General features: G+C 53.5%; 1 long non-coding RNA gene across 1 annotated transcript in view; it reads left to right on the forward strand.

Annotated features, from left to right (window-relative positions):
• LOC145530491 (uncharacterized) overlaps positions 1-21,548 on the forward strand; it is a 54,892-nt gene extending 33,344 nt beyond the window's left edge. Inside the window, exons 3-4 of the long non-coding RNA XR_014071832.1 lie at positions 20,669-20,779; positions 20,882-21,548. This is a non-coding gene — a long non-coding RNA (uncharacterized LOC145530491). The remainder of the gene's footprint in view (positions 1-20,668; positions 20,780-20,881) is intronic.
• The last annotated feature ends 5,238 nt before the right edge of the window (positions 21,549-26,786 follow it).

The raw sequence follows: 26,786 nt of genomic DNA on the forward strand, positions 1-26,786 counted from the left end.
TTCTTAATATCTTCTGCTTCTGTTAGGTCCATACCATTTCTGTCCTTTATTTTGCCCAGCTTTGCATGACATGTTCCCTTGGTATCTCTAATTTTCTTGAAGAGATCTCTAGTCTTCCCCATTCTATTGTTTTCCTCTGTTTCTTTGCATTGATCACTGAGGAAGGCTTTCTTATCTCTCCTTACTATTCTTTGGAAATCTGCATTCAGATGGGTATATCTTTCCTTTTCTCCTTTGCCTTTTGCTTCTCTTATTTTCACAGCTATTTGTAAGGCCTCCTCAGACAGCCATTTTGCCTTTTTGCATTTCTTTTCTTGGGGATGGTCTTGATCACTGCCTCCTGTACAATGTACCGAACCTCCACCCATAGTCCTTCAGGCACTCTGTCTATCAGATCTGATCCCTTGAATCTGTCACTTCCACTGTATAATCGTAAGGGATTTGATTTAGGTCATACCTGAACGGTCTAGTGGTTTTCCTTACTTTCTTCAATTTAAGTCTGAATTTGGCAATAAGGAGTTCATGATCTGAGCTACAGTCAGCTCCTGGTCTTGTTTTTGCTGACTGTTTAGAGCTTCTCCATCTTTGGCTGCAAAGAATATAGTCAATCTGATTTTAGTGTTGACCATCTGGTGATGTCCATGTGTAGAGTCTTCTCTTGTGTTGTTGGAAGAGGGTGTTTGCTATGACCAGTGCGTTCTCTTGGCAAAACTCGATTAGTCTTTGCCCTGCTTCATTCTGTACTCCAAGGCCAAATTTGCCCGTTACTCCATGTGTTTCTTGACTTCTTACTTTTGCATTCCAGTTGCCTATAATGAAAAAGACATCTTTTTGGGTGTTAGTTCTAGAAGGTCTTGTAGATCTTCATAGATCCGTTCAACTTTAGCTTCTTCAGCATTACTGGTTGGGGCATATGCCTGGATTACTGTGATATTAAATAGTTTACCTTGGAAATGAGCAGAGATTATTCTGTCGTTTTTGAGGTTGCATCCAAGTACTACATTTTGGACTCTTTTGTAGACTATGATGGCCACTCCATTTCTTCTAAGGGATTCTTGCCCACAGTAGTAGATATAATGGTCATCTGAGTTAAATTCACCCATTCTAGTCCATTTCAGTTCTCTGATTCCTAAAATGTTGACGTTCATTCTTGCCATCTCCTGTTGGACCACTTCCAATTTGCCTTGATTCATGGACCTAACATTCCAGGTTCCTGGGCAATATTGCTCTTATAGCATTGGACTTTGCTTCCATCACCAGTCACATCCACAACTGGGTGTTGTTTTCACTTTAGCCCTGTCTTGTCATTCTTTCTGGAGTTATTTCTCCACTGATCTCCAGTAGCATATTGGGCACCTACTGACCTGGGGAGTCCATCTTTCAATGTCATGCGTTTTTGCCTCTTCATACTGTTCATGGGGTTCTCAGGGCAAGAATACTGAGGTGCTTTGCCATTCCCTTTTCCAGTGGACCACGTTTTGTCAGAACTCTCCACCGTGACCCGTCTGTCTTGGGTGGCCCTGCATGGCATAGCTCATAGTTTCACTGAATTAGACAAGGCTGTGGTCCGTGTGATCAGTTTGATTAGTTTTCTGTGATTGTGGTTTTCATTCTATCTGCCCTCTGATAGATAAGAGGCTTATGGAAGCTTCCTGATGGGAGAGACTGACTGAGGGGGAAACTGGGTCTTGTTCTGATGGGCGGGGCCACGCTCAGAAAATCTTTAATCCAATTTTCTGTTGAAGGGCGGGGCTGTGTTCCCTCCCTGCTATTTACCTGGGGCCAAACCATGGTGGAGGTGATGAAGATAATGGCGACCTCCCTCAAAAGGTCCCACGCACGCACTACTACACTCAGCGCCCCTAGCCCTGCAGCAGGCCAGTGCCAACCCCTGCCTCTGCCGGAGACTCCTGGACACTCCCAGGCAAGTCTGGCTCAGTCTCTTGTGGGGTCACTGCTCCTTTCTCCTGGGTCCTGGTGCACAAGGTTCTGTTTGAAGATATATGGGGAGGTATATATATGTGGAGAGAGATATAGGGAAGTAGGTACATATAGGTATAACCTATATCTCCATATGGAAACACTTATATACCTGTATCTGTAGACAAATATATATATATATATGGGTTTTTTTCCCACTTCCACACTGGCTGCATTTTGTACATATCCTCCAAGTATAAGAACTTCATGGAAGTTTTTGCAAGTAGGACTTTTCTGTAGCTGCTGTCATTTATTTTCTCCTGCAGGTCACCATCCTTTCTGGGTGTCATACTGGAGAGAATTATTTTCCTCCCACTCAAGATTTCTGGAATATTCCCTCTGGGAGTTTCACTTCTGTCTGCCTGTTTTTGATTTCTCCATCTTTCTCACCTACATCTCCATGTGCCTGAATCATTGCTTTATTCATTTCCTATGTTACAGTGTTATGCCTTAAACTATTTATAATATACATTTAGTTATTTGTGTGCTTATGAATATATTTGTTTAAAGTTTTAAATTATCCCATAAGAGTTTCCAGAGATGGAACAGGCTCACCAGGGTACTCACCCCATTTCAAAGTTGCCCGGTTTTGAGGGGCGCTGGTGGACCCTGGAGAAGTGTTGTCCATGTGAGGATCATGCAGGTTTCCCTCTGGCCCCAGGCCGCACGGGGCTCCTTAGGGGGAAAGCTGTAGATGGGCTTGAGAATTGTCCACGTTCAGACACGAGTTTAATACAGTGGTCTTGCTTGTATTGTGTTTGGGATCACAGTCACAGGCATTTCAGAAGTTATAATCCCTATTTTTTATTCTCACAGATTTTAGCTTGTTACAACTTGAAATTTTGTAGAGGCTTTACCAGTAAAAGCATTATTAAAGATTATATTTTAAATAAAATCTTTCAGGATGGAGGGGACTTGAAAACGATTCTTGGTGGAGTTGACTGTCTGGGACATTCCTGTCTTGCTCCGTGTGACTGCTCTGGGGGGAGAGTCCAGATGCTCTCATGTGGACAAAATAGGAACCTGTTCGGTGGACTTGGAAAACCTGGAGATTTACTCGTTATCTTGTCTCTGCCACCTCTGGGCTTTTCCTATTATTTAGGCCCAATAATGATATATGTATGTGTGTGTATTTTATGAATACATAGGTTTTATGATGAATATGTAATTTTAAATGGGATAACTTTTATTTAGCTTTCTTTGGTCTTTTAAAGTTAAGGTTTAAAAACACAGAAGAGTTGCGTGTGACGCAGGAGAAGTAGGCGGCTCCCCACGTCCACTTCAGCCTCTGACGCTCACTCATCTCCCTGGTGCTAATGACGCTTTTCCCGTCCTTCCAACTTCCCAGCGGAGCTGTAAGCAGAGACCCAGATACAGGCGAGGACGTGGGTGTGACACACACACACACACGTGCAAGGCTTTCTTCTTTGCAGAGTTGTACTGCTGAGCGTAGGTGTGTACATACATGAAGGTGTGGGGTGTGAGTGTGCAGGCGTGTGTGCTGTGTGTGTGGTGTGTGCACACATGAGTGTGTAGGCATGTGTGTGTGTGGTGTGCATACGCACTTGTATACAGAAGTGAAGAATGACTCCGGCTCACCTCCAGAGCTCGGCTGGGAGGAGGGTGGGTGGCTGGCAGCGGCTGGCAGTGGCTGGCGGTGGACGTGGGCGAAGGCTCCGCAGAGGCTCGGGGGGCACATCCCCGAGAGGAGTGGGGAGCGTGGTGGGAAGAGTGAGACGGGCCTCGGGTCTGGGCTCTGACTTGCAGCCGCGGCTGGTCTGTGGCTGAGTGTCGGGTCCCTGGCTGGGCCGCTGGGCTCCCGGCGGGTCTGTGGCTGAGCGCTGGCGCCACCTATTGGCCACAGGCTCCTCTCGAGCCGGCCGCGTGGCAGGTGAGCACGTGGTCCAGAACTGCCCGACCAGGGGCCCCCCAGTACAGGAGCAGGTTAAAACCTGCTGTCCACACAGGCTTTGTTTTCTGCTTTTGTTCCGATAAAAGTTACGTATCATCACTGTAGACAATTTGGAAAAAATACGAATGTAAAAAGAGGAGAGTTGTCACTCATAGGGACACCTGCCAAATACTACTGGAAACATCAGTGTGTCTTCTTTGAGTGTCTGGTCCAAACATGTATGAATGAGTGTGTATAGCTTTGTCCGCTGTTTGCTTTGCCCTGTTTGTCAGTTAGGGCTTCCCTGGTGGCTCAGATGGTAAAGAATCCGCGTGCAATGCAGGACACCTGGGTTCGATCCCTGGGTTGGGAAGATCTCCAATGGCTTGAACACTTGAGAAGGGAATGGCTACCCACTCCAGTATTCTGGCCTGGAGGCTTCCATGGACTACGTAGTCCACGGGGTGGCCAAGAGTCGGACAGGACTGAGCGACGTTCAGTTCACTTGTTTGTCAGTTAAAAAGGAAATCTCTCACTTTGCACTGAAACTGCTACTTTTATCCAACTCCTCTTGCGTTTAGGGGAGATTCTAGCTGATGCCTGTAGAGCTGCCGAGGCGGGACCATCCTCTTCAGGCCGATCGTTGATAAGTGACTTGTAACGACACAGATGCTGACATCTCCACATCTCTCTGCTGGAACAGGAGGAGAGCGAGGCTCGGCCCCTGCCCCAGGGTGGCCCGGTGCCCTGGCCAGGTGGCTCTGCCACTCACACTTGCACTGTCTGTCTCTGTGACCTGGTGGGGTTGGTGATGGACACATTCGAGTGAACTCCGGCCGCTCCAGAGCCACCGGGAGGGCTGGAGGAGGAGGAGAAGGCCCAGTGGGTCAGAAGACAGCTCTGGAGGTCCAACCTGGGCCATGGGCTTGCAGAGGGTTTTGCTGTTAAGCTGGAGATGATCCCAGGATTGGACTGTTTGCTTGTCACAAGTGTTCAAACCTGCGCTCCTGGCCCCTGATTTATTTATCGTCTGGACCCCGGGGCCTGGCGCCTGGGGAGGAAGAACAGGGTTTGCCTCCCCCACTCCCTGAGTCCTCAGCTCCCTCTGGGAGCGCGGGTCTGGCTGCCACTGGGATCCAGCATCTGGGCGGGAACTGCAGGCTCTGCACACGGCCTTTTCATTCTGGACTCACAGCCCCTGATGCAGGCCGGTTAAATCTCTGCACTCGATTTCTCTAAAAGTGAGATCTCCCCAGTTGCCACCAGATGTCAGTAAAATCCCTCCTAAAATAAATGTGTAGCAGGCAGGTTGATGAGAAGCTGTGGGACGCGCCTGCTGGCAACACGTTTCGCTCCATCGTCTCCGCCTCCACACTCCCGCTGCCCCTCCTCCCATGCTGGGGGTGCAGTGCGTGGTGGTTTTCTCTGGCTCCCCACTCCCCGCCCTGACCTTTCGCAGCACTGTTTTGGGGAGTCAACCGTGAGGGATCAGAGCAGAGCTGACCCAGAGACAAGCCAGCAGAACTGTGACCGTGGCGAGGGCTCCTGAGGCCACTCTTGGGGGGACCTGTGACCCCAGGCTGGGGCTTCTGCATATCACACCCAGGAGCAGCCGGTGGGCCTGGGTGCGGGCACCGAGAACAGGGCAGGCTGGGGCCAGTGTAACAGCTCTGGATGCCCTTCACCGCTGAGCAAACACCCTGGGGACGTTGCTGGCAGCAAAAGCCCCAGAAGCACCAGCATAATGGATGGCCAGCTGCTAAGATGCCGGGTCACCCGCTGAGCCAGGCTGGCTCTTCTGCGCACCCGTCACCCCTGGACACAGCGGCGGTGACTGTGGCTAGCGGCGCTCTCAGGTCACTCTCAGACCTTGCTGGGTTGGGTTTCAGGCACCAAGTTGGAAACTGGCAGAGGTGGGGAGAGGTGGGTGGGAGGTGATGATTCCACTTTACCTGCACTGATGTCCGGGGGCTGATTCACGTCAGCCTGATCTGATGCGGACGAAGGAGCATCTCGGGTCCTCAGTCCAGGGGCCACTTCCTCTGCCTGCTCCAGACCTTGGCTTCCTGCACCCCCATCCTCGTGACTTGAATGCTCACACACACGACTGTCTTATGTCTTTGCTGTTTTTTGGGTGGATGGAGATGCGCACTGGTGCAGACAGCCAACTAATTGGAAAAGACCCTGATGCTGGGAAAGATGGAGGGCAGGAGGAGAAGGGGACGACAGAGGATGAGATGGTTGGATGGCATCACCGTCTTAATGGACTTGAGTTTGAGCAAGCTCCTGGAGTTGGTGAAGGACAGGGAAGCCTGGCGTGCTGCAGTCCGTGGGGTCACAAAGAGTTGGACACGACTTAGTGACTGAACAACAGCAACATGGAGATTACAAACCTAGACTTTTTCTGAAAACTTGAAACAACTTTGGAAACTCTCACACTGCACACTTTATGGTTTGCTGGAGTTAATCGAATGTTACTGTAGAACACTTAAGATACTTAGATTCTTGGAGATCTTGAATCTTACGTGTTTCTCGTAATACTTGTCTTGGAGCACCTTGGCTTGCTGTGAGGTTACGATGGTGAACCCTAATTCAGCTTGGATGGCCCCTCAGCAGTGCGGCGATGCAGTGCTGGGAGGCGGAAGGGGTTACCACGGGGAGCCACCGCCATCACTCGAGAGACACCGGACCAGTGTCTCAACTCGTCACAGCCTCTGTTACAAGGGGACAGCATTACCCACCTGACAGTGTGGTAGGAGAATTAAACGCAATTCTGCAAGAAAAGTGCCCAGGGGGACACCTAGATGGAACAATAAATAGTAGCAACTAACTAGTAATGGATCAGCTTTAGGAAATTGCAAGACCTAAGATCTGACTCAGGGATGTCGCTGGCGGTCCGGTGGCTAGGAGTCTGATCTCCCAATGCAGGGATGTGTTCCATCCCTGGTCGGGGAGCCAGATCGCACATGCCGCAGCTAAAGACCCTGTGTGCTGTAGCTAAGACCTGGTGCAGCCAGATAGGTTTTTTTCAGTTCAGTCGCTCAGTCGTGTCCGACTCTTTGAGACCCCATGGACTGCAGCATGCCAGGCCTCCCTGTCCATCACTATCTCCCAGAGCTTGCTCAAACTGATGTCCACTGTCGGTGATGCCATCCATCCGTCTCATCCTCTGTCGTCCCCTTCTCCTGCCTTCAATCTTTTCCAGCATCAGGGTCTTTTCCAGGGAGTCAGTTCTTCCATCGGGTGGCCAAAGTATTGGAGCTTCAGCTTCAGCATCAGTCCTTCCAGAGAGTATTCAGGGTTGTTTTCCTTTAGGATTGACTGGTTTGACCTCCTTGCCATCCAAGGGACTCTCAAGAGTCTTCTCCAACACCACAGTTCAAAAGCATCAATTCTTCAGCGCTCAGCTTTAATGGTCCAACTCACACATTCATACATGACTAATGGAAATATCATAGCTTTGACTAGATGGACTTTTGTTGACAAAGTGATATCTCTGCTTTTTAATATGCCGTCTAGGTTGGTCATAGCTTTTCTTCCAAGGAGCAAGTGTCTTTTAATTTCATGGCTGCAGTCACCATCTGCAGTGATTTTGGAGCCCAAGAAAATAAGTCTGTCACTATTTCCATTGTTTCCCTATCTATTTATATATTTCCCCATTTATATATTTTAAAAAATCTGATTCTGACTCTTGAGTTCTCTCCATTATTCTTGCCTGGAGAATTCCATGGACAGGGGAGCCTGGAGATGGGGGGTGATTACAATCCATGGGATCACCAGGAGTCAGATTTGGCTGAGAAGGTGGTGATATGGGAGGGTTTAGAGGAGGTGGGGATGACTTCTGTCCCTTCTGGAGGTGGGGAGGCTCTGGGGGGTGCAGAAGGATGTGTGGGGACTGAGGACCACCCAAGGACCTGCTAGCCCCTGGAGGCCCCGGCTGCCCATTTAGCATCCAGGTAGGGTGGCTCCTGAGGCCAGGGCATTGCTCACCGCCGCCCAGGACCAGGAGAGCAAACTTGGGGAGATGCCCCGTTCCGTCCAGATAGGAGACGGGAGGGGGGTGTGGAGCTGCCCGCCCTGATGCCCAGAGCTGGTGCCGGGAGTGCCCAGCACCCACTGTGGGGAAACAGTGGCAGGCCCTCCACATGGCCTCAGCTTCCCCTCCTGCAGCGGCTGCGGGCCAGCTCGCTGTGCCCGGGGCTGAGGTCCGCTCGTGACGTCTTCCGGGGGCCGGGCTGTCCCTCCCCGGGTGCCAACCCAGTGCTGGCTCCTGTGCCCGGCCCCTGCCCGAGGCCCAGGCTGACCTCCTACTGTGGCTCCCCACCCCTGCTGCCAGTGCGATCCGCCGGCCTGAGGGGTGGCCTGTGTCTCAGGGAACACGGCCCCCTTCCTGGGTCCTGTGGCTGGCGGGCGGCATCCAGGCTGAGCCGCGGGCCCAAGCACAGCGCAGGGTGGGATCTAACGGGGTTCATGCGGCATTGTTTCCTGAGTTGCGACCCGTCAGGCACCTCCTGCCGTCTCGTGGCGCTGGAGGCTCTGCGAGGTCAGCTGGCACGCAACAGGGAACCTTGTTCAGTCGCTCAGTCGTGTCTGACTCTTTGTGACCCCACGGACTGCAGCCGCCAGGCTCCTCTGTCCATGGGATTCTCCAGGCAAGAACACTGGAGCAGGGTGCCGTTTTCTTCTCCAGAGGATCTTCCCGACCCAGGGATCGAAACTGCGTCTCTTACATCTCCTGCACTGGCAGGCGGGTTCTTTACCATTAGTGCCACCTGGGAAGCCTTACTAGTTGAGTTCTCTGGAAAACCCCCAGACTTTTCTAGAATCCCAATTTGGGAGGAACAGACCACATATCATCACCCAGCATTTCTTCCTTGTTTTTTGGATCCTGTGTGGAGAGGGATTTGTGTGTCCGCAGGGCCCCAGGATACAAAGGCTACCGTCAGGGCGAGGGCAGGAGCTCCTGGTTGGAGGGCGAGTGTCGGCCGAGGGGTGCATGGGCCGAGGGGTTCCCTGATGGGACTGCCTTCCTGTTGTTGTGTTTCCAAATCTCATGCCGAGTTTTCGAGGACCTGCTCTGTGCTTGGGGAGACTTAACCTGAAAGCGGGTTGTGTTAACCTTTCCTTCCTCTTGTAAATCATATTGTGATTTAAATTAACTCTAAGAATGTGTCATTTACAGAAGAAGCATAGTCTTAATAATTCTTTTTGTGTAATAGTCTGGTTTCTGAGTTTACGTTTTTGGCAGCCTGGGTGTTCACTTCGATATCAGGTCCTCCCCACGCCGTGCAGGCATCCTCACGAAACGCGGTATTTTCCGGCTCTAAACGTAAACACACGGAGCGCGGGGACTGGAGCCGAGGCGAACAATGGAGTTGGAAGTGAGGCAGGCGCTGGTTCTCAGCTCGGGTGTTTCTCATTACAAGTTAAACTGTTGAAAATGATGGCTTAATAGGCACTACCTGGGACGTGGGTGAGATAATGAGGATGAAAGGCTGCGCTTCTGCATTTCCTGGCTTCTTTGTGTTGAAATTAGTAAATGCACGATCATGGCAAAATGGTTTTCTGAATTTAATTTTCACTCCTTCTACGCCCTCTGCCCTAGAGATAGACGGAGAAGAGGTGCCTTCTTAAGCGCCTTGTTTTAAAGCCACCTCGGCGGCTCTTGGGGCCCCCGCTGCCCTGGGGAGCGGTGCGATCTGAGGACAGATGGACACAAGGTCCAGCTCAGGTTGGGGGGTGAAGGCTCAGGGCGGTCAGCGCTCAGCTGGGGGCTGAGGACGCGGAGGAGGCGCTGGGTCCACCGCGAGGTGGGGCTTTGGAGGAAGGAGACTCAGGAGAGTTACAGGCAGGGGGCGGCCAGCGGAACGGCAGGGAAAGGGGCGCCCAGACCCTCCCCCGAGGCCGCCCCCCTGTCGGCCAGGCCCTCCTGGGCGCGTGGAGTCTGCGTTCGGCTGACTCGGGTTTTACGGGGCAGTGGGGTTCAGCAGCAGAGCACACAGCCACTGACCTGCCCACTGATCTGATTGGATCGGCCGGGTTCAGGGCCCGGGTCCGGTCCCTGGTGGGGGAACTGAGATCCCAGAAGCAGCGCTGCCTAAAAAAACACAACAACAGAAACCAAAGCAGCCGTCCGGGGTGACTCGCCCTGCGCTCACCTCCAGTGCCTTCAGGGGGGCTGCTCGGGCGGCTTTCCCGGGGCAGGTCAGTGTCCAGAAGGTGCCCGTCTGCCCCCGGGGGCCGGGGTCACGGGCCGTGGGGCCTGACCTCTGCCTCCCGGAGTGTCTCCAGCCACGAGGTGTCAGGGCCCAGCTCTGCTCAGGAGCCTCTGACCTCTGCTCAGGTCAGCCCCCACCAGCGGCTCCGGCGCTGGGGCTGGGGGGGGACCGGCCGTGCCTGGCTCCTCGTGGCAAGCCCTGGACCTGCCACCTCAGTTCGGTGGGGCTCGGCCTCCCCAACAGGGGGCTGGCGCAATGATGGCCACCTGGATGACTCCTGCAAGAATTCAGTGAAACAGCACCCGTAGCAGTGAAAGCCTGTGGGGCCCCTCCGCAGGCCGGCACATTCTCAGGGCTGGGCACCCTAGCTGGAGGGATGTCTGGCTCAGCCAGGGGCACAGGAGCACCTGGCATTTAAGAGGGCGGCTTTACCAGCCAAGGCGGCATCGCAGGGAGCCGTCCCACGGCCTGTCCTGCTCTCAAGGCTTATGGAGCAGAGCAGAGGGGCGATGAGCGCGTCTTAGGGGCGGGTCCTCGCTTGGGTCCCACAGGGGACTTTGTTTAGTGACCACAACCCAGCCCTCCACTGCCTCGGCCTTTGAACCTCATGTGGGCCCTCACGGAAAGGTTGTCCTTGCTGTTATCATACCCACTGGAGCCCAGGACGTGGTGGAGGGCACAGAGCTCTCTGCACAGGGAAAACCAAGTGTATCAAACAGGGAGGGCCTCCCAGGTGGCTCCGTGGTAAGGAATCCACCTGCCAATGCGGGAGAGCCGGGTTTGATCCCTTGGGGGGGTAGGTCCCCTGGGGAAGGGCATGGCAACCCCCTCCAGGATTCTTGTCTGGAGAATCCCAGGGACAGAGGAGCCTGGTGGGTTATGGTCCATGGGGTCGCAGAGAGTCGGACACGACGAAGTGACTAAATGTGCTAAGTGGTTCCGTTGTGTCCGACTCTCTGCGACCCCATGGACTGTGGCCCGCCAGGCTCCTCTGTCCATGGGATTCTCTAGGCAAGAATCCTGGAGGGCGTTGCCATGCCCTTCTCCAGGGATCTTCCTGACCCAGGGATTGACCCTGCATCCTTATGTCTCCTGCGCTGGCAGGCGGGTTCTTTACCACTAGTTGCCACCACAACAGCTAAATAGGAAACTCTCCCCGCATGATGGCCCTATTCAACTTCTGTAGTGTAGCCTGTGTGTAAGTTTTTGTAGAACAATGCATTTTAAAGAAAGTTCATATACATGTAATATCCCCCCTTCCTCCCTTCTTTCTTGCTTCCTGCTGTAGGAAAAAAGACAACTTTGGGGAACTTCTTGGATTCTATGCACCTACTCTTCAAACTTTGCATTAATATACATTTTTCTTTATATTTAATTTCTGTGACAGACAAATTGCATGCCCTTAATTGAATTAACACAAATTAGACCTGAAAGGAATTGAGGAATGAACATCTGGGATGTTTCTTGAAAGCTTTCTTATTGCTCGAAGTGCTCTGAAAAAATCCCTCTTCCTTAACGACACCAATTAAAGACATATTAGAGTTAGTACCGGCAGCGTCTTTCCAAAGCAGGTGTGATCCTGATGGCTTCTGATCCTATTATTTCAGAACTCAGAAGCCAAGTATTTAGAAGCAGGACTGGTCTCCGGGAGGCGCCTGGAACAGGAAGGACAGATGGAGTCTGGTGCCGGGGAGCTGACCGTCCTAGAGGGCGACCTAGGACGGGTCTGCCTGCCAGGGGAGGCGCGGGACTCACACCCGCGGGACTCTTGGGGCTGGGAGGACCTTCCAGGGCGACCGGCACACACCTCCCCGCCCCCTCCCAGCCCCTTGCTTCAGTTCTTCGTCTTGTCTGCAGATGACGCTTGCCCGTCTCCAGTGGCTTGTGTCTGGTCCTGAGAGCCCAGGTGCCAGTCAACAGCTGAGCCACTAAGTAAATGATTCCCTCAGAGAAGCAGGACCTGTGTCCCCAGGCCGCACCTGCTGGTCTGGGCTGCACCCGAGAAAGCTTCCTTCTGTGCCCACACTTGCGGGTCTCCAAGTGTTCGAGGGCGGGGCGCCGTCCATCTCTTCAGCTGCCACCCCATCTTCCTTACGTGTTTCTGCTCTTTCACGTCCATCGCTTCACCCTGCTATGAGACACGGGTGGCTTCTTGAAGGCGCTGGCCCTCAAGTGAGGTCTGCAGGCCAGCAGGGTTAGCAGCGCCGAGGACCTTAGAAATGCAGGTCGACTCCACTCAGGCCCGCTGAGCCTGACGGGGGTGTGGGCAGGGCTCGGCTCGGTGTGGTGACAAGCTCTCCAGGTGGTGCTGGACGCTCCGGGACCGCTGGGTTGGTTTCCTGATGGGCCTGATGCCAGTGAGTCAGGAGGGACCAGAAACGCCACCTTCTCAGGGTGCAGGGTGGGGCTCAGGAGGGCTCCGGGGAGGACCTGTGCATGCTCACTGGAGGACCAGCCGTCACCCACGGGAGCCATGTAGGACCAGCCCCCATGGGAGCCTGCACACCCTCTGTGCAGGAAGGCATATTTAATGTTAATCTCAGAAAAAATGCTCTGGGAGACCTGCTTCCCGCTACCAAGGGCCCCTGGTGGGCAGCTGTGGTGGCTCCTTCATGAGGTTGGAATTACCCTTCGTCCTCATTGGAAAATGGCACTTTCCATTTTTCTGGAGGTGGCGAGATTGAATGGAGTCAGTGACTGTGAAGTGTGCACCAGACCTCTGCATTCGTGAGTTAGGGGGAGAGGCGGGACATTTCATCCCGAGCAGAATGGGATAAATATTCCATGCAGGTTGTAAGTGGTCCCTGAGCAGATCACAGCTATGCCCTCTCCTCGCAGCTGTGACGGGGGTGTCTCCAAATCCCCGAATGGAAGTTTGACCGGTGATTTCTGTGCAATGATACACAAATGAGGGAATCCAGGTCTCTAATAAAGGAGAAGACTCCGTCTGCTTTCCTCCTCCTGTTCCCTAGGATGCTCGTTGGATAAGGGGTCTCTCCGCGGGGCTTCCCTAGTGGTTCAGTTGGTAAAGAATCCGCCTGCAATGCAAGAGACCCCGGTTCGATTCCTGGGTCGGGAAGATCCGCTGGAGAAGGGATAGGATGCCCACTCCAGTATTCTTGGGCTTCCCTTGTGGCTCAGCTGGTAGAGAATCCACCTGCATGTGCTAGGCAGACCCACTGCCAGTGTGAGGACAATTCCAGGGGAAGATGGGACCCATCCCAGAGCTCTGAAGGAAGGGGCAAGAAAATAAACAAACAAAAAATAATCTCGCAATTCAGGAGACCTGGGTTCAATCCCTGGGTTGGGAAGATCCCCTGGAGAAAAGAAAGGCTATCCACTCCAGTATTCTGGCCTGGAGAATTCCATGGACTGTATAGTCCATGGGGTCACAAAGAGTAGTCTCTGTGAATCGAGGGCACTTGAGTGGGCAGACAGGTTCCTCTCTTACCTGCCCCCTTGGCACGCAGCACCCCTACACACACCCTGCCCTCTGCTGGATCATCTTCCCCACAAGCACAGTGAGAAAGCAAAGCTGTAACCACCGAGCTTCCTGAGGATGGAGGCTGGTCTGTATAACAGGGACTCGGGAGCCCTCTGCCAGAATGTCATCTTAAAGATGTTCATCGTGTTCTAATCCGTAGAAGTACGCAAATCCCCATCTCCTAACCTTGGGATGGACACGTACACACAGCTCTATTTAAAACAGATAACCAACAAGGACCAGCTGTGCAGCACAGGGAATTCTGCTCAAACCTCTGTAACAACCTGAATGGGAAAAGAATTTGAAAAAGAGTAGGTATGTGTATTATATGTAGCTGAATCACTTTGCTGTGCCCCTGAAACTACACTCCAGTGTAAAATAAAGCTTTTAACAGTACCTGGACTGCAGCGTGGCGCTGGTCTTGGCGGTGCTCGGATGAAGTCTGACCCTTCATCCTAGCGCCACTTCTCAAAAGGATCTCTGGCTCCTCGGGGGAACCCCTCCACTTTCCTCACCCATCCCTCACCACCGGGCAGCACTAGGCTCTGCCTTCTTCACCGTCCCTTGGGGATTTGCTAGAATGTGGTTCACATGAGGCTCTGTGACCTGCTCCGTCTTCCCGGCACCTGGAGGGAGAGAGACCGAAGACCCGGGCTTGGCGCCACGCCAGACTGCCGGCCGTGGGAGAGTGAGAACGAGGGCCCCCGTGGGTCACGTCCCCCCCCCAGGACAGCCGGGCCTGGACAGCGGAGTTGCTGCCTCCTCTTCTCCACGTTCCACAGGAGAGGCACCCTGGGCGGGGTCTCTGTGCTGTGGAACATGGAGCAGAGCGGCCACGGCTCCCCTCCCTGTGGTCCCCCCGTTCCCCCGGAGGGCTGGGACCTGTGCTGGGACCCAGAACAGCAGGCCGCCATCCCGCGCCCGGCTCGCAGGAGCACGGCTCTGGACCCCAAGAAGAAGCGGGAGCCTCAGCCCGGCAGCTGGACCAGGTGATTTTTCATCCGTTGGAGGGACTGTCAGCACTCACGGTCCTGGGAGAGAGTCTTTCTCCCTGTCACGGGTGAGATAAACTCCCCCAAACGCTACAGCGGCGGCCAAGCTGTCAACTCCACATTTGCATTTTGTAGTTTAGTTACAAATCAAAGATGTTGCCAGGACACTCTGGTTCGGTTTGGGAAGGTAAATTGTAGTCATTATACGGGGGCACAGAAAGGCATACTAAACTTGAGGAGCGGCACACTGCCAAGACGGGGGCCAGTCCTTCAGGGGTGACTCCACGTATGTGCACAGCCCCAAAGGCGGCGTGTTTGCAAACGGGTGTCGTCTTCCTCCAGACGAAGGTGCCGATTTAACCAGCTCGCTGTTGATAGGGAGCTACTGTTGGCAGGGGCATCTCACGGGTGGGGGGAACTGCAACACCATCTCTAAACATTGAGGACCACAGAAGGTCCTCCAGGTCTTGCCGGGGATGTTATCGAGGGTCGCCAAGTCTTGGCCAGAGGAAGTGCAGTCTTCACGAGGGCCCCGCGGTCAGGCCGGCGGTCGATACCGGGACAAAAGAGCCCCAAGCGGGGCTTTGTCTGCTTACTGTTCAATAAAAGTGCTTTGCTCGGAGAAGACAGTGCCGCTCTCAGTTTTGAGGGCTTGATATATATGGATATTAAACTCGTCATCAGAACTGAGTGCCCACTGCTTCTGTTTCCTTTGAGAGCCGGGCAGGGTAATTGGAAAGCCGCGGCGGTCCTTGTGCTGAAGCAGCATAAATCTCCGGGGGGTGACGGGCTGACAATGGGCACCCTCCTTCGCTATCAGGGTGGCCCTTGTCTGAACTATTTATTAACCGAGATGTGAATGGACCAATGAAGGGCCAATTTATATGTAACCACAGGAGATGTATTGCGACTGCCTTAAACATCGATTTCCTTCCTGCGTTTGTTCTTGGTGGGGTATAGACGCGCAGATGTGCAATAAAGCGGGTCTGTCCTTATCAGATCTTGGATATTTCCCCAGACTGTCTGCAGCCATTAACCTTGCATATTATCTGACTTTGGTGATTAGTACCGGGCACATAAACCCGTATTGATGGCCGGTCTTGGTGGAGAACAGTCCGCTGAGTTATTGAGGGCGGATTTTGCTGACTCTGTGATGCAAACGATACTATTATGCTGGTGCCGCGGGATCGCTCATTTGTCATCTGTAGGTGTGCGGTGTGGCCATGTGCGGCTGGGCTACGAGGAGAAGCTTGTTGGGAAGCGTCAATCCCAGCTCACCGCCCTTCCCAAGGCTGCACTGGGGCAGCCGCACGTGCCGACTCTCGTGAAGACCACCCGCTGTGCTCTCGTTTCCTCATCCTAGCTCTGCTACTGCTGTTGTTGTTCAGCCGCTCAGTCATGTCCGACCCTTTGTGACCCCATGGACTGCAGCACGCCAGGCTTCCCTGTCCATCACCAACTCAACTCCCAGAGCTTGCTTAAACTCATGTCCATTGAGTCAGTGATGCCATCCAGCCATCTCATCCTCTGTCCTCCCCTTCTCCTCCTGCCCTCAATCTTCCCCTGCTTCAGGGTCTCTTCCAATGAGTCAGTTCTTCACATCAGGTGGCCAAAGTATTGAAGTTTTAGCTTCAGCATCAGTCTTTCCAATGAATATTCAGGGTTGATATCCTTCAGGATTGACTTATTTGATTTCCTTGCAGTCCAAGGGACTCTCAAGAGTCTTCTCCAACACCACAGTTCAAAAGCATCAATTCTTTGGCACTCAGCCTTCTTTATGGTTCAGCTTTCACATCCATATATGTCTCCTGGAGAAACCACAGCTCTAACTATAGGGATTAGACAGTAACAGAGTGTGGCCCTTTAAACAATTGGACCATGAGTCCATGTGGATAAGAGTTCAAAGGCATCAATTCTTTGGTGCTCAGCCATTTTTACGGTCCAACTCCCACATCCATACATAACTACTGGAAAAACCATAGCTTTGGCTCTACAAATCTTTGTCGGCAAAGTAATGTCTCTGCTTTTGCATGTGCTGTCTATGTTGGTCATAGTTTTTCTTCCGAGGAGCTAGTGTCTTTTAATTTCATGGCTGCAATCACCATCCACAGTGATTTTGGAGCCCAAGAAAATAAAGTCTGTCATTGTTTCCGTTGTTTCCCCATCTACTGGCCATTAAGTGATGGGACCAGAGGCCGTGATCTTAGTTTTTCACCTCTGTTCATCCTGCTCTATCTGCCATCTCCGCCGGGCAGACTAGTGGGGTTACACCTTGACCATATGCACTCGGACTCAGAGGATTCCTGCCCTGCTGATGATAGTCTGAGCGGCTGATTCCTGCATAGTCCTTCTTAGCCCCCAGCAACTTGGGTCTCCAGACCCCATAGAAAGTGGGCTCCCTAAGGTTGCTCATAGAAGGGAGCCCTGAACAATGGCATCTCCCCTAAAAGACACAGGATTCCACATCCTCAGTGTGGGGTGATGGCTGAGCCCATTTATTATGTGTGTGCGCTCAGTCATGTCTGATTCTTTGCCACCGGAGGGACTGTAGCTCGCCAGGCTCCTCTGTCGGTGGGATTTTCCAGACAAGAATACTGGAGCGAGTTGCCATTTCCTTCTCTAGGGATCTTCCCGACCCAGAAATCAAACCCGTGTGTCCTGCGTCTCCTGCCTTGGCAGGCAGATTCTTTATCACTAGTGCCACCTGGGAAGCCCCTGGTCATTATGATCAGGACCAAATACCCAACCTGCAAGTGGCATGGGTAAAGCCGACTTGGAGTTTCGGCACTTTAAAAGTTGGGAAGGGCTGGAATGACGGTCTTGCCCAGAAAATCATGATGTCAGCAGTGGGCCCACTAGAATGGCATCAGGTCTTCACACTTTTAGCCCATCCCTTCCCGTCGCTGGTCATGTGAAGATGCTAGAGGCAGCGAGTTGCGAGCCTACAAACCTTGTTCAAGGGCTGAGTCTGCCTAGACGGTGTTAGACGTGGCCGGCTTCTCCCTGCGCCTTGCCTGTGAGGCCACTCGTGAACAGCAGTGCTCGGACCTGGGGCAGGTGGCCGAGATTGTCCCCACTGGCAGCGAGGGGGAAAGCACCTCCATCAAGGGATATTTCGTTCTAAGATATTTTCAATTGACATAGGCATTAACTGTGCTGTATACGGTACTAATAAAACTCCTAAGTATGAAAGATAGCAACATATAAATGAAATTATCATGGCATGGTGGAAGGAGTTAACAATGATCATAGTTTGATTTTTTATTCTACTAAGGCGGATTCTGAACCAGGGAAGTGCTGCACAGTTTGGTATTTTAAACTTTGGCTTGGACAGCCACGCTGGGTCTCTTTCTGAAGTCAGAAGCCTTCTATGGATTGTGATCTTGGCTCTTGGGTGTCCCGGATGGGACCTCGGCTGAGTCCCCTCGGTTAGTCTCTCTGGTCCTTGGTTCCCTGCTGACTCCTCGGGGACTGACCTCCCGGGGTTCTGATGGCTCCAGGAATCATCTGCTGTCATCAGCACGGCCACACTGTGAAATGAGAGAGATGTGTGGCGTGCCTCCTTCTTTTCCTTCTCATTCTAGAATTCTGAGAGCTAGACTAGACTGGAGTCCAAGATGGTGAGCAGAGACAGCCCGAGGGGAGGTGAGGAATCTGAGCTGGGCCCTCCCGGGCCGGGGGGCTCCTGTGCTGTGAGGAAGGCCCCCGTGTCTGGGGGGTACCACCCACCATGGTGGTCCTTGGATGGGAGGAGCCCGGGTTGCAGAGGAGGAGTGCCTCAGAGACGCTGCCCGCGGTTTCCGGGAGGTGGAGGTGGCTCAGGCAGAGCCCAGGGCCGAGGCTGCTCTGCTTGGGCTCTGACGAGCCATCTTCCTCCTCAAGCCTGCCCAGGTCTCTCCGTCCAGCCCCAGAGGAGAGCTGGGGTGGTGACTTTTGACCACCTCGATGAGGGAGGGAATGGTTAGGCTGACCGCCTCTCCCGAGACCCTCCCGGGGGGCAGGCAGGAGCCAGCCCTGCTGGTGAAGCAGCAACGGGCGGGACGCGCCTTCTACCCAGGCTTGCACGTCATCGGGGCCGGCAGGCACGGAGGTCCTGTGGAGTCGGAGACCCGACCCGGGGAGACGCCTTCCTGACCTCCCACGTGCACGAGCCAACCTCGCTGCACGGAGGAAGAAGCAGGGGCCTGAACCTCCTCAGCCTTTGCTGAGAAGCCGGGTGCCGTCCGAGCCTCCGCCTCACCTTCCGGGTCTGAGACGGTGGCGTCAGCGTCAGCCCAGAAGACTCGGCTCCCCAACCTGTGTCTCCTCCAGCTGCCCTGCTGCCCACGAAGGGTCTGTGTGTCCCTCCGCTTGGGGGGCGCCTCGCTGTTGCAGACGTGGGGCTTTCCGTCTGCCTCCTTCCCAGCGGCACCAGGTGAGGCGCTTGGCGACGTGGCGCCTATTTCCGCCGAGCCGGCGCGGAGGCTCCCGTCTCCCCTCCGCCGGCGGCGCCCTCTTACTTTCCTGCTTCACGCTGCACCCCCCCTTGCCCAGACTCACTTAGGGTGAGAGGTTCTTTCTTTCCTTTCCACTTCAATCGGTCCCCAGGAGTTGAAAATTTCTGGAAGTGCAAGAGGTGGATAGTGTTTTCCAGAAAACGCTGAAATTTTTAAGTGTTCTGCCGCTGCTGCTGCTAAGTCGCTTCAGCCGTGTCCGACTCTGTGCGACCCCATAGACGGCAGCCCACCAGGCTCCGCCGGCCCTGGGATTCTCCAGGCAAGAATACTGGATTGGATTGCCATTTCCTTCTCCAGTGCATGAAAGGGAAAAGTGAAAGTGAAGTCGCTCAGTCGTGTCTGACTCTTAGCGACCCCATGGACTGTAGCCTACCAGGCTCCTCCGTCCATGGGATTTTCCAGGCAAGAGTACTGGAGTGTTCACCATTCATTAATTTGCTGTTTAATAGTATCTGTATTTGCACCAAACTGCTAGAGACTGCAGGTAACGCAGGGAGGGCCAATCGCGAACGTGTGTTTCTCTGAGGGAGCATGGTCCCTGGCGATGTGTGGGCTGGAGCGGCTCTCACATCCTCTCCTGAACTGCAAGCCAGCTGAAGGCCGGGGTTGCCCAGGGAGCCTCAGATGCACTCTAAACTGTGCGGAACTCCTGCGGCTGTGTCTTCCTCCGTGACACTCTGTGCTTGGGTCCCGTGCAGCGGTGCTGCTGCATTTCTGGGGTTTATCTTCTGGAATTGTCTTCGGTTTGGGCTTACAGGCACCAAGAACTTACTTTCCTTATGATTTGCTGTTGTTCTTCAGTTGCTAAGTCGTGTCCGACTTTGCGACCCCATGGACTGCAGCCTCCAGGCTCCTCTGTCCATGGGGATTCTCCAGGCAAGAATACTGGAGTGGGTTGCCATTTCCTACTCCAGGGGATCTTCCCGACCCAGGGATTGAACCTGTATCTCTTACGTCTCCTGCATTGGCAGGCTGGTTCTTTACCAATAGTGCCACCTGGGAAGCCTGACCAGGGATTAAACCCAGACCCTCAGCAGTGAGAGTGCCAAGTCCTAAGCACGGTGCCACCAGGGAATTGCCTCCCTTCCTTCTCAAGGCTGAGCAGTGCCCACTGTACAGGTGGACCACACGGTTTATCCATCACCTGCTGGCAGATGCTGGGTTGCCTCCGGTTTTGGCCGGTGTGGATGCTGCTGCCGTGAGGACCTGTTTGAGTCCCCGCCGTGGGTCCTCAGAGGCCACACCCATCCTTCTAGGCTTTCTCAGAGGCTGTCCCACATGGGGGCCAACCCTACCACCTCCCTTTCCAGGCTCAACACAAGTGTTTCCATCCTCCTGGGCCACCTGGTGGACACACCTGTGTGTTGCCACCATGCCCTAGCCCACCGATGTGCCCTTTTATTCAGCCCCGCATCTCAACCTCAAGTCACTGAAAGACGGTATTAGGTGTGAACCTTATGCGACCCAACAGATAGGTGTGTACTCATCAGATGAATGAAGAGGGACCTAGATGCTTGGACAGCTTAGAGATGACTTGTCTGTAAATTCACTTTAACCTCTGCTCTCACCCTGCCCTGCCTCAATGTCTCTCCCTCTTTTCTCTTCAGAGCCCCAACATTCACGACACCCTTATTGACAAGGAGTTGTTGGGGAGCTCCGTCTCCTGACCACAGCATCTTTCTGTGGATGCTGAAAACGTTACCTGAGTCCAGTGGTTGGTGAGTGAGCCAAGGACGTGGGGCTCCATGGGCCGGGGAGCGGCTCTGGGGTGACTGCGATGCCTTTGTTTGGAGAAATTCCAGGCTTTTCTTTTCTTGCAGTAGAATGTGAACCCGTCCACAAAGGGAGAAACTGTGCTGAAATAAATAACGAAAACCGCTTTTCATTGACTTCTCAGGTCATTGACCTGACCCCACACCTCAGTGGTCAGCCCTTTGGGTAACTACTGATGGTGCAGGGAGATTATTTTCGCAGTTTCGTGCAGAATTCCTTATTTGTCAATTTCTTGGTCTTATGTTCTCCGGTTGGCCCTGGACCCACAACAAAAGCTTGGCCCATCGGGACAAAGGCACCCATTGTCACTCGCCAAACCACATACCCAGGAGAGGAGCAGTCACCGATGAGCTTCTCTGGGGACCACACCAATCAACCCAGCCTGACAGAGATGCTCGTTTGACCCCCATTCTACCCATCCACCCGCATCTGTCTGCAAATCCTCCCATCCCACGAAAAGCAAGACGTGCAGCCCCAAAGCCGGAGGGATGCTGCCAGTGGTTATGAGAAGCCCACCCTGGTGGTTAACAACTGTCATTCCGGTTACCACTCCCACCTCCCATCCCTTCTCTCTATCTTTTACTTTAAACCCTTGAAAGCAAATAGAGAGAACTGTGCTTTTTCTCCAGCGCATCTGTGGGTGGTCGCTAAGGTGACATATTAAATGGCCTCCCCAGGAGCCAGTTTTGTAATAAACCATTTAGCGCCTCGCAAGTCTATGTGTTTCTGCTGGGTGGTTATTTGTTTCACTGAGATTAAAGAACTCTGAACTTTCAGCGTGTGCTATTTATTGTGTTGAGCTGTGTTTAAAGGAAATCTACTGCTTTGCCATTGATGGGAGGCTCTAGCTAACAGCACTTTAAAGAAGTGGAAAATGCTCAGTTATCACCCAATGTGAGTGGGATCAATAGTAGTTCAGTAGTGTCTGATAATTGGAGGAGCTGTTACACACAAGAGCTGGTGTCTCCTTGAGTGACTCTTATCAATCTGTTGTCCACCATCCTCTGATAATCAGACCGAAAATATGGTGGGGAATTTTCCTTTCTTAAAATCAAGCTTGTGAAGAACATTAGAAATATGATGGAAAAAAAAACCCCTCATTGTTCAACTCAGCAGGGAGGAAAATCCAAGAGGTGGGAAGCCTTCTGCTGGACAGACGGAAACCAGAGAGACAGAAGGTGTGGCGCCGGGAGGGCGCCTGAGAAACGCCAGCTCAGAGCCTGGCACAGCTGCTGCTCGTTGGCCCTCCCCTGGCCCTCCTCCCCACCCCCGAGCCCCGGCAGTGGTCACTCCAGCTTTCTGACCGCGCCACAGGGCTTCCACGAGCCCGCTGCCTGGGGCCCGGAAGGCCTTCAGAGAGCAGCGTTCAGACACGGTCAGGAGGCCCAGTTGCTGTTCTCGTGGTCAGTCGCTCAGCCATGACCACTCTGTGACCCCAAAGACCGTAGCCCACCAGGGCCCTCTGTCCATGGGATTCTCCAGGCGAGAATCCTGGAGTGGGTTGCCATTTCCTTCTCCAGGGCATCTTCCTGACCCAAGGATGGGACCCAGGTCTCTGGCACTGGCAGGCTGGTTTTTGACCCCAGAGCCACCTGGGAAGCCCCAGGAGGCATCAGAGCCCACGCCCCAGCCTTGTCTGGGGTGAAGACTCTCAAACCTTCTGAGCTCGTCTTTTGGTTCATCCTTCACCGAGTCAAGGGATCCTCAAGCCCTGGCCGGGGGGCGACCCTATCCGGGGGTAGATCTCAGCTGACATTTCCCGCCTCCTGGGGCCCCTGTGTCTGGCTGTGTGCCTATTCTTCCTGAGAGGCAGGGGGGAGCAGCATATGCTGCTGACTTGCTCTCCAGGCCTATGGGCAGAAGCGTGTCTGGGCCCTCGTGACCTGGGGACCCGCGGGGCTCTAGGGGCAGGTCAGCCCTGGTGGATGGACCTTGTCTGGTTCCCTCCGGTCGCTCCGGGCCAGCGTGCCAGACCCGGGCCAGCTCTGTTTTGCTGAGACTCTGTGAGGTCTCAGTATTTCACACTAAATGCCCAGTGTCCCCCTGGGGTTGACGGCCTGGTCGGCAGTCGCGTCCACACCACCCACTGCTGGACTGTGGGCTGGTGGAGAAGCAGGACTGCAGTCTGCCTCCTGTGCCCGGGACGCCTAGCACTGCTGGTGCCGGGTGTCTGGGGACGCATTGACCTCCAGGTGACGGACCTGCTCTCTAGAATCGCTGCTTTCTAGAGTGGGAATGTTTGCATCACTAAATAACCTCGTGACTGAATACCTGTCGGTTTGCGCTCACTTCTGGTGATTCCTCAAAAGACATGTCAGAGCTTCACTGGATACCCAGGAGCTGCCTCTAAGGTCAGACCCTGACCTTTGGGTTGGATGGGCCAGTCCGCTTCCTGGATCAAATCTGCCATGGTGGGGTTTGCTGAGAATTTTACCCGAAGAAGGGCTGCCTAGAGCCCTTCAAGAGGAGCAAGTTGCTGAATTTCTAATAAGACTTTCCCCTCTGAAAATCGAGCTGCATATTTCGGTTATTAGCGTGAGGGACTTCCCTGGGGCTCAGCAGTAGAGAACCCGCCTGCCAATGCAGGAGACGCGGGGTGGATCCCTGGGTCAGGAAGATCCCCTGAAGAAGGAAATGGCAACCCACTCCAGGATTCCTGCCTGGGAAATCCCATGGACAGAGGAGCCTCGTGTCCACAGGGTCCATGGACACAGTCCATGGGGTTACAAAGAGTTGGACACAACTGAACAACTCACACTTTCACTTTCAGTGTGGGGTGTACTAGGGTGAGGGGTACTTTGTGAGGGGTGCTGTTTTGGGGGAACCAGGCACCTGTACAGGCTGGTTGGTGTGCTCTCTGGGCTGGTCTAATGGTCTCAGGATGACAGTTCATTCTCTGGTGTTAATGGTCCAAGTTGAGTCACAAAGGCAGATAATGGCTGTTTTCTGACATTTGTTACTGAAAGGAAGGCTTTTTCCCAGTCTCTGCCTTAGCTTCCCCCAATCAACAGAAAATCTCGATTTTTTCATGCACGTGTGAACAGGTAAATGCAATTCCTTTTACAGATGACTTTAAAATTTATTTATTTGTTATTTGTTTGGCTGCGCCAGATCTTAGTTGTGGTACGTGCGAACTATCCACTTAGTGTCTTCAAAATGCTTTGAGGACCAATCTGTAGCCAGACCCTGAGATATCTTTCCATATCCTTCAGTGGCATTTTTCCAGAAAAGCACAGAAATTTATGAGCGTGTCTGTGTAAAATGGAACTTCCAGATGGTGTGAGCCAAAGGACGCTGCCAGCATCCACGCGCCGTCTCGGTGGAGGGCAGAGTCAGAAAGAGACTGGAGCCGGTGTCACTGCGGGTTCACGGGCAGGGCTGCTGCCCGCCCGCCCGCCTGGCCTGGCAGCGTGGCTCAGAGGAAGGCCTGCGTCCCGGCCTCCAGAACAACACACTTCCTGTTTGTTTGAGATACCCTAGGCGCAAGGAGTGAGATGAATGAGATGCGCATCCTGGTGTAATTGCTAAAATTGGCCGAAGCAAGTTGCCTAATGAAAGCAAGTGGGGGAAGCCCTTCGGCCGGTGCCGTTGAGCTGAACGGAATGGTTTGGGGACTGAGTAACGCCAGGGTTGCTCATGAGACCAAGACGGTTCAACAGGGGGGCCGGGGGTCTCTGCAGATCATTGTCCAGCACTTACGGACGGTGCTTGGGGGTGATTGTAAGCCCCCCTGCCCTCCCCTTTCTCGTCTTCTGCCCGCTTCCTCTGATGCTTCACGGGCGTCCCATGGAGAGTGAGCAGCATCAGAAGACTTAATCCAACTCTCAGTAGAAAATAAGAACGGCCACGCCCCCGCAGAACACACGGAAGGGGAGGTGGCCCCCTCCTCTCCTCTGCACGGCCGCAGACACCTGCCCGCCTGCGCCGGCTCGGCATTTCCTTCGTCTGGGCTCGGTGTCCTGTCAGCTGCATTCAAATGACCAAAATCAGTTCCGTGTTGCACTGTGCTAAGTGGCTCAGTCGTGTCTGACTCCCTGTGACCCCCTGGACTGCAGCCCGCCAGGCTCCTTTGTCCATGGGGTTCCCCAGGCAAGAAGACTGCAGTGGGTTCCCATGTCCTCCTCCAGGGGATCTTACCAACCCAGGTATTGAACCCAAGAATACTGGAGTGGGTAGCCTATCCCTTCTCCAGGGGATCTTCCTTACCCAGGAATTGAACCAGGGTCTCCTGTGTTGCAGGTGGTTTCTTTACCAGCTGAGCTACCTGGGAAGCCCTCTTTGTTGATGTTGGCAGCAGCCAAATGGGTCAGCCAGAGAAGGACAGACTGACCCCTTACATTATGTTTGTTGCATTACAAATGCAAATTTGCAGGAATTTAACAAAAATAGCAAACCAACTCCTAGCCAAGAACATGATTTTCCTGCATCATTTACTAATGAGTCTCCTGACTCATTGTCCTCTTGATGAACACAGCCCCGAGTGTCTGCAGAGGAGACCACCGTCTTCCCAAAGCAGTGTCCGTGCCCCACAAGGCAGGGCAGGTGCCTTTCCGGGTGATCGTGGAAAGCCTCCAGCTTCCAGCTCCCCCTCCCCCTTGTTGTCATCGGGGAAGGGGCTTTGTTGGCCTCCCGTCTTCCCTGCTGCCCCTCCACACGGGACAGGACGTGGGTGCGGCAAGGAGAGGTAGGGGCCCAGCAGAGGCTGCCCTTGACCTGCTGGGGCTGCGGTCCTCCTGGCCCGTCACAGCCATGGCCCCCAGGTCCTGCTTCAGTAGAGCCCGTGTGATCTGAAGTGCAGTCTTAGGATGAACTTTGAAATTTGCTCTACGGAATGGGAGGATTTTTCCAAATTAAGTTTTATTTTTTGTAATTGCTTTCTAATTGTGGTGCTGAAGAAGACTCTTGAGAGACCCTTGGGCAGCAAGGAAATCAATCCAGTCCATCCTAAAGAAAACCAGTCCTGAATATTCATTGGAAGGACTGATGCTGGAGCTGAAGCTCCAATACTCAGTCCACCTGATGCGAAGAGCTGACTCTTTGGACAAGACCCCGATGCTGGGAAAGATTGAAGGTGGGAGGAGAAGGGGATGACAGAGGATGAGACAGTTGGATGGCATCACCGACTCAATGGCCATAGATTTGAGCAAACTCTGGGAGATGGTGAAGGACAGGGAAGCCTGGCGTGCTGCAGTCCATGGGGTCACAAAGATTCAGACATGGCTTAGCGACTGAACACACACACAATTACCTTCCAAACCTATAGAAAGTGAATTGATAGACTCTCACAGATCTTTGCATTTTTCTTTGAAGTCTCTCCAATCTTAATAACATGTCAGAAGCAGGGCAGGCACTTCATTCACCCCAAAACAGACATTCCCACGTTTGACGGTTGACATCAGGTGCGTCGCACCCCCCCACAGCACCTCGTCACGACGCCTGGCTGCATTTTTCTTCCTGGTGGTGTACAAGGTGTGTCTTGTGACTGCCGGGGTTCTGCATTTAGTCGGAAATTATGATGTGCCATCTCCTGTCCCTGGAGACAACGTTGATTGCTGTCGCTCCAGCCTTGCCCTGGGCTCCCGGGACAGGGGCGGGATAGCCCGGCCTGTAATCTCCGAGGCTCACATCAAGATCCTGATCTTGTAGGAGCCAGTGTTATTCTGCAGTGTGTGTGTGATTTTTAGGGGGATCGTGCGTTGATCACCAAATCCTTTTCTGGAAGAGCCCTCCCTCCCTCATCTCCTCTCTCTCCCTCCCCCTCCCCCTTCCCTCTCCCCCCTGCCCCCTTCCCCTGGCCCCTGCTCTTTCCCTACATCCCCTGCTCTCATGCTCCTAGCTAAGCTCACTGCCCATAACAGCTCTCGTCTGCCCCTGCTTGGTCAGAATAAAATGTGTGTCTTCCGGGTGTTAAATTTGGAAACCTGACTCAAGCTCTCAGCTGCCTCCCCTTGA

The sequence above is a fragment of the Giraffa tippelskirchi genome, chromosome 12 (assembly GCF_054371585.1).
Source record: "Giraffa tippelskirchi isolate mGirTip1 chromosome 12, T2T-mGirTip1v1.2.pri, whole genome shotgun sequence".
Taxonomy (NCBI): Eukaryota; Metazoa; Chordata; class Mammalia; order Artiodactyla; family Giraffidae; genus Giraffa; species Giraffa tippelskirchi.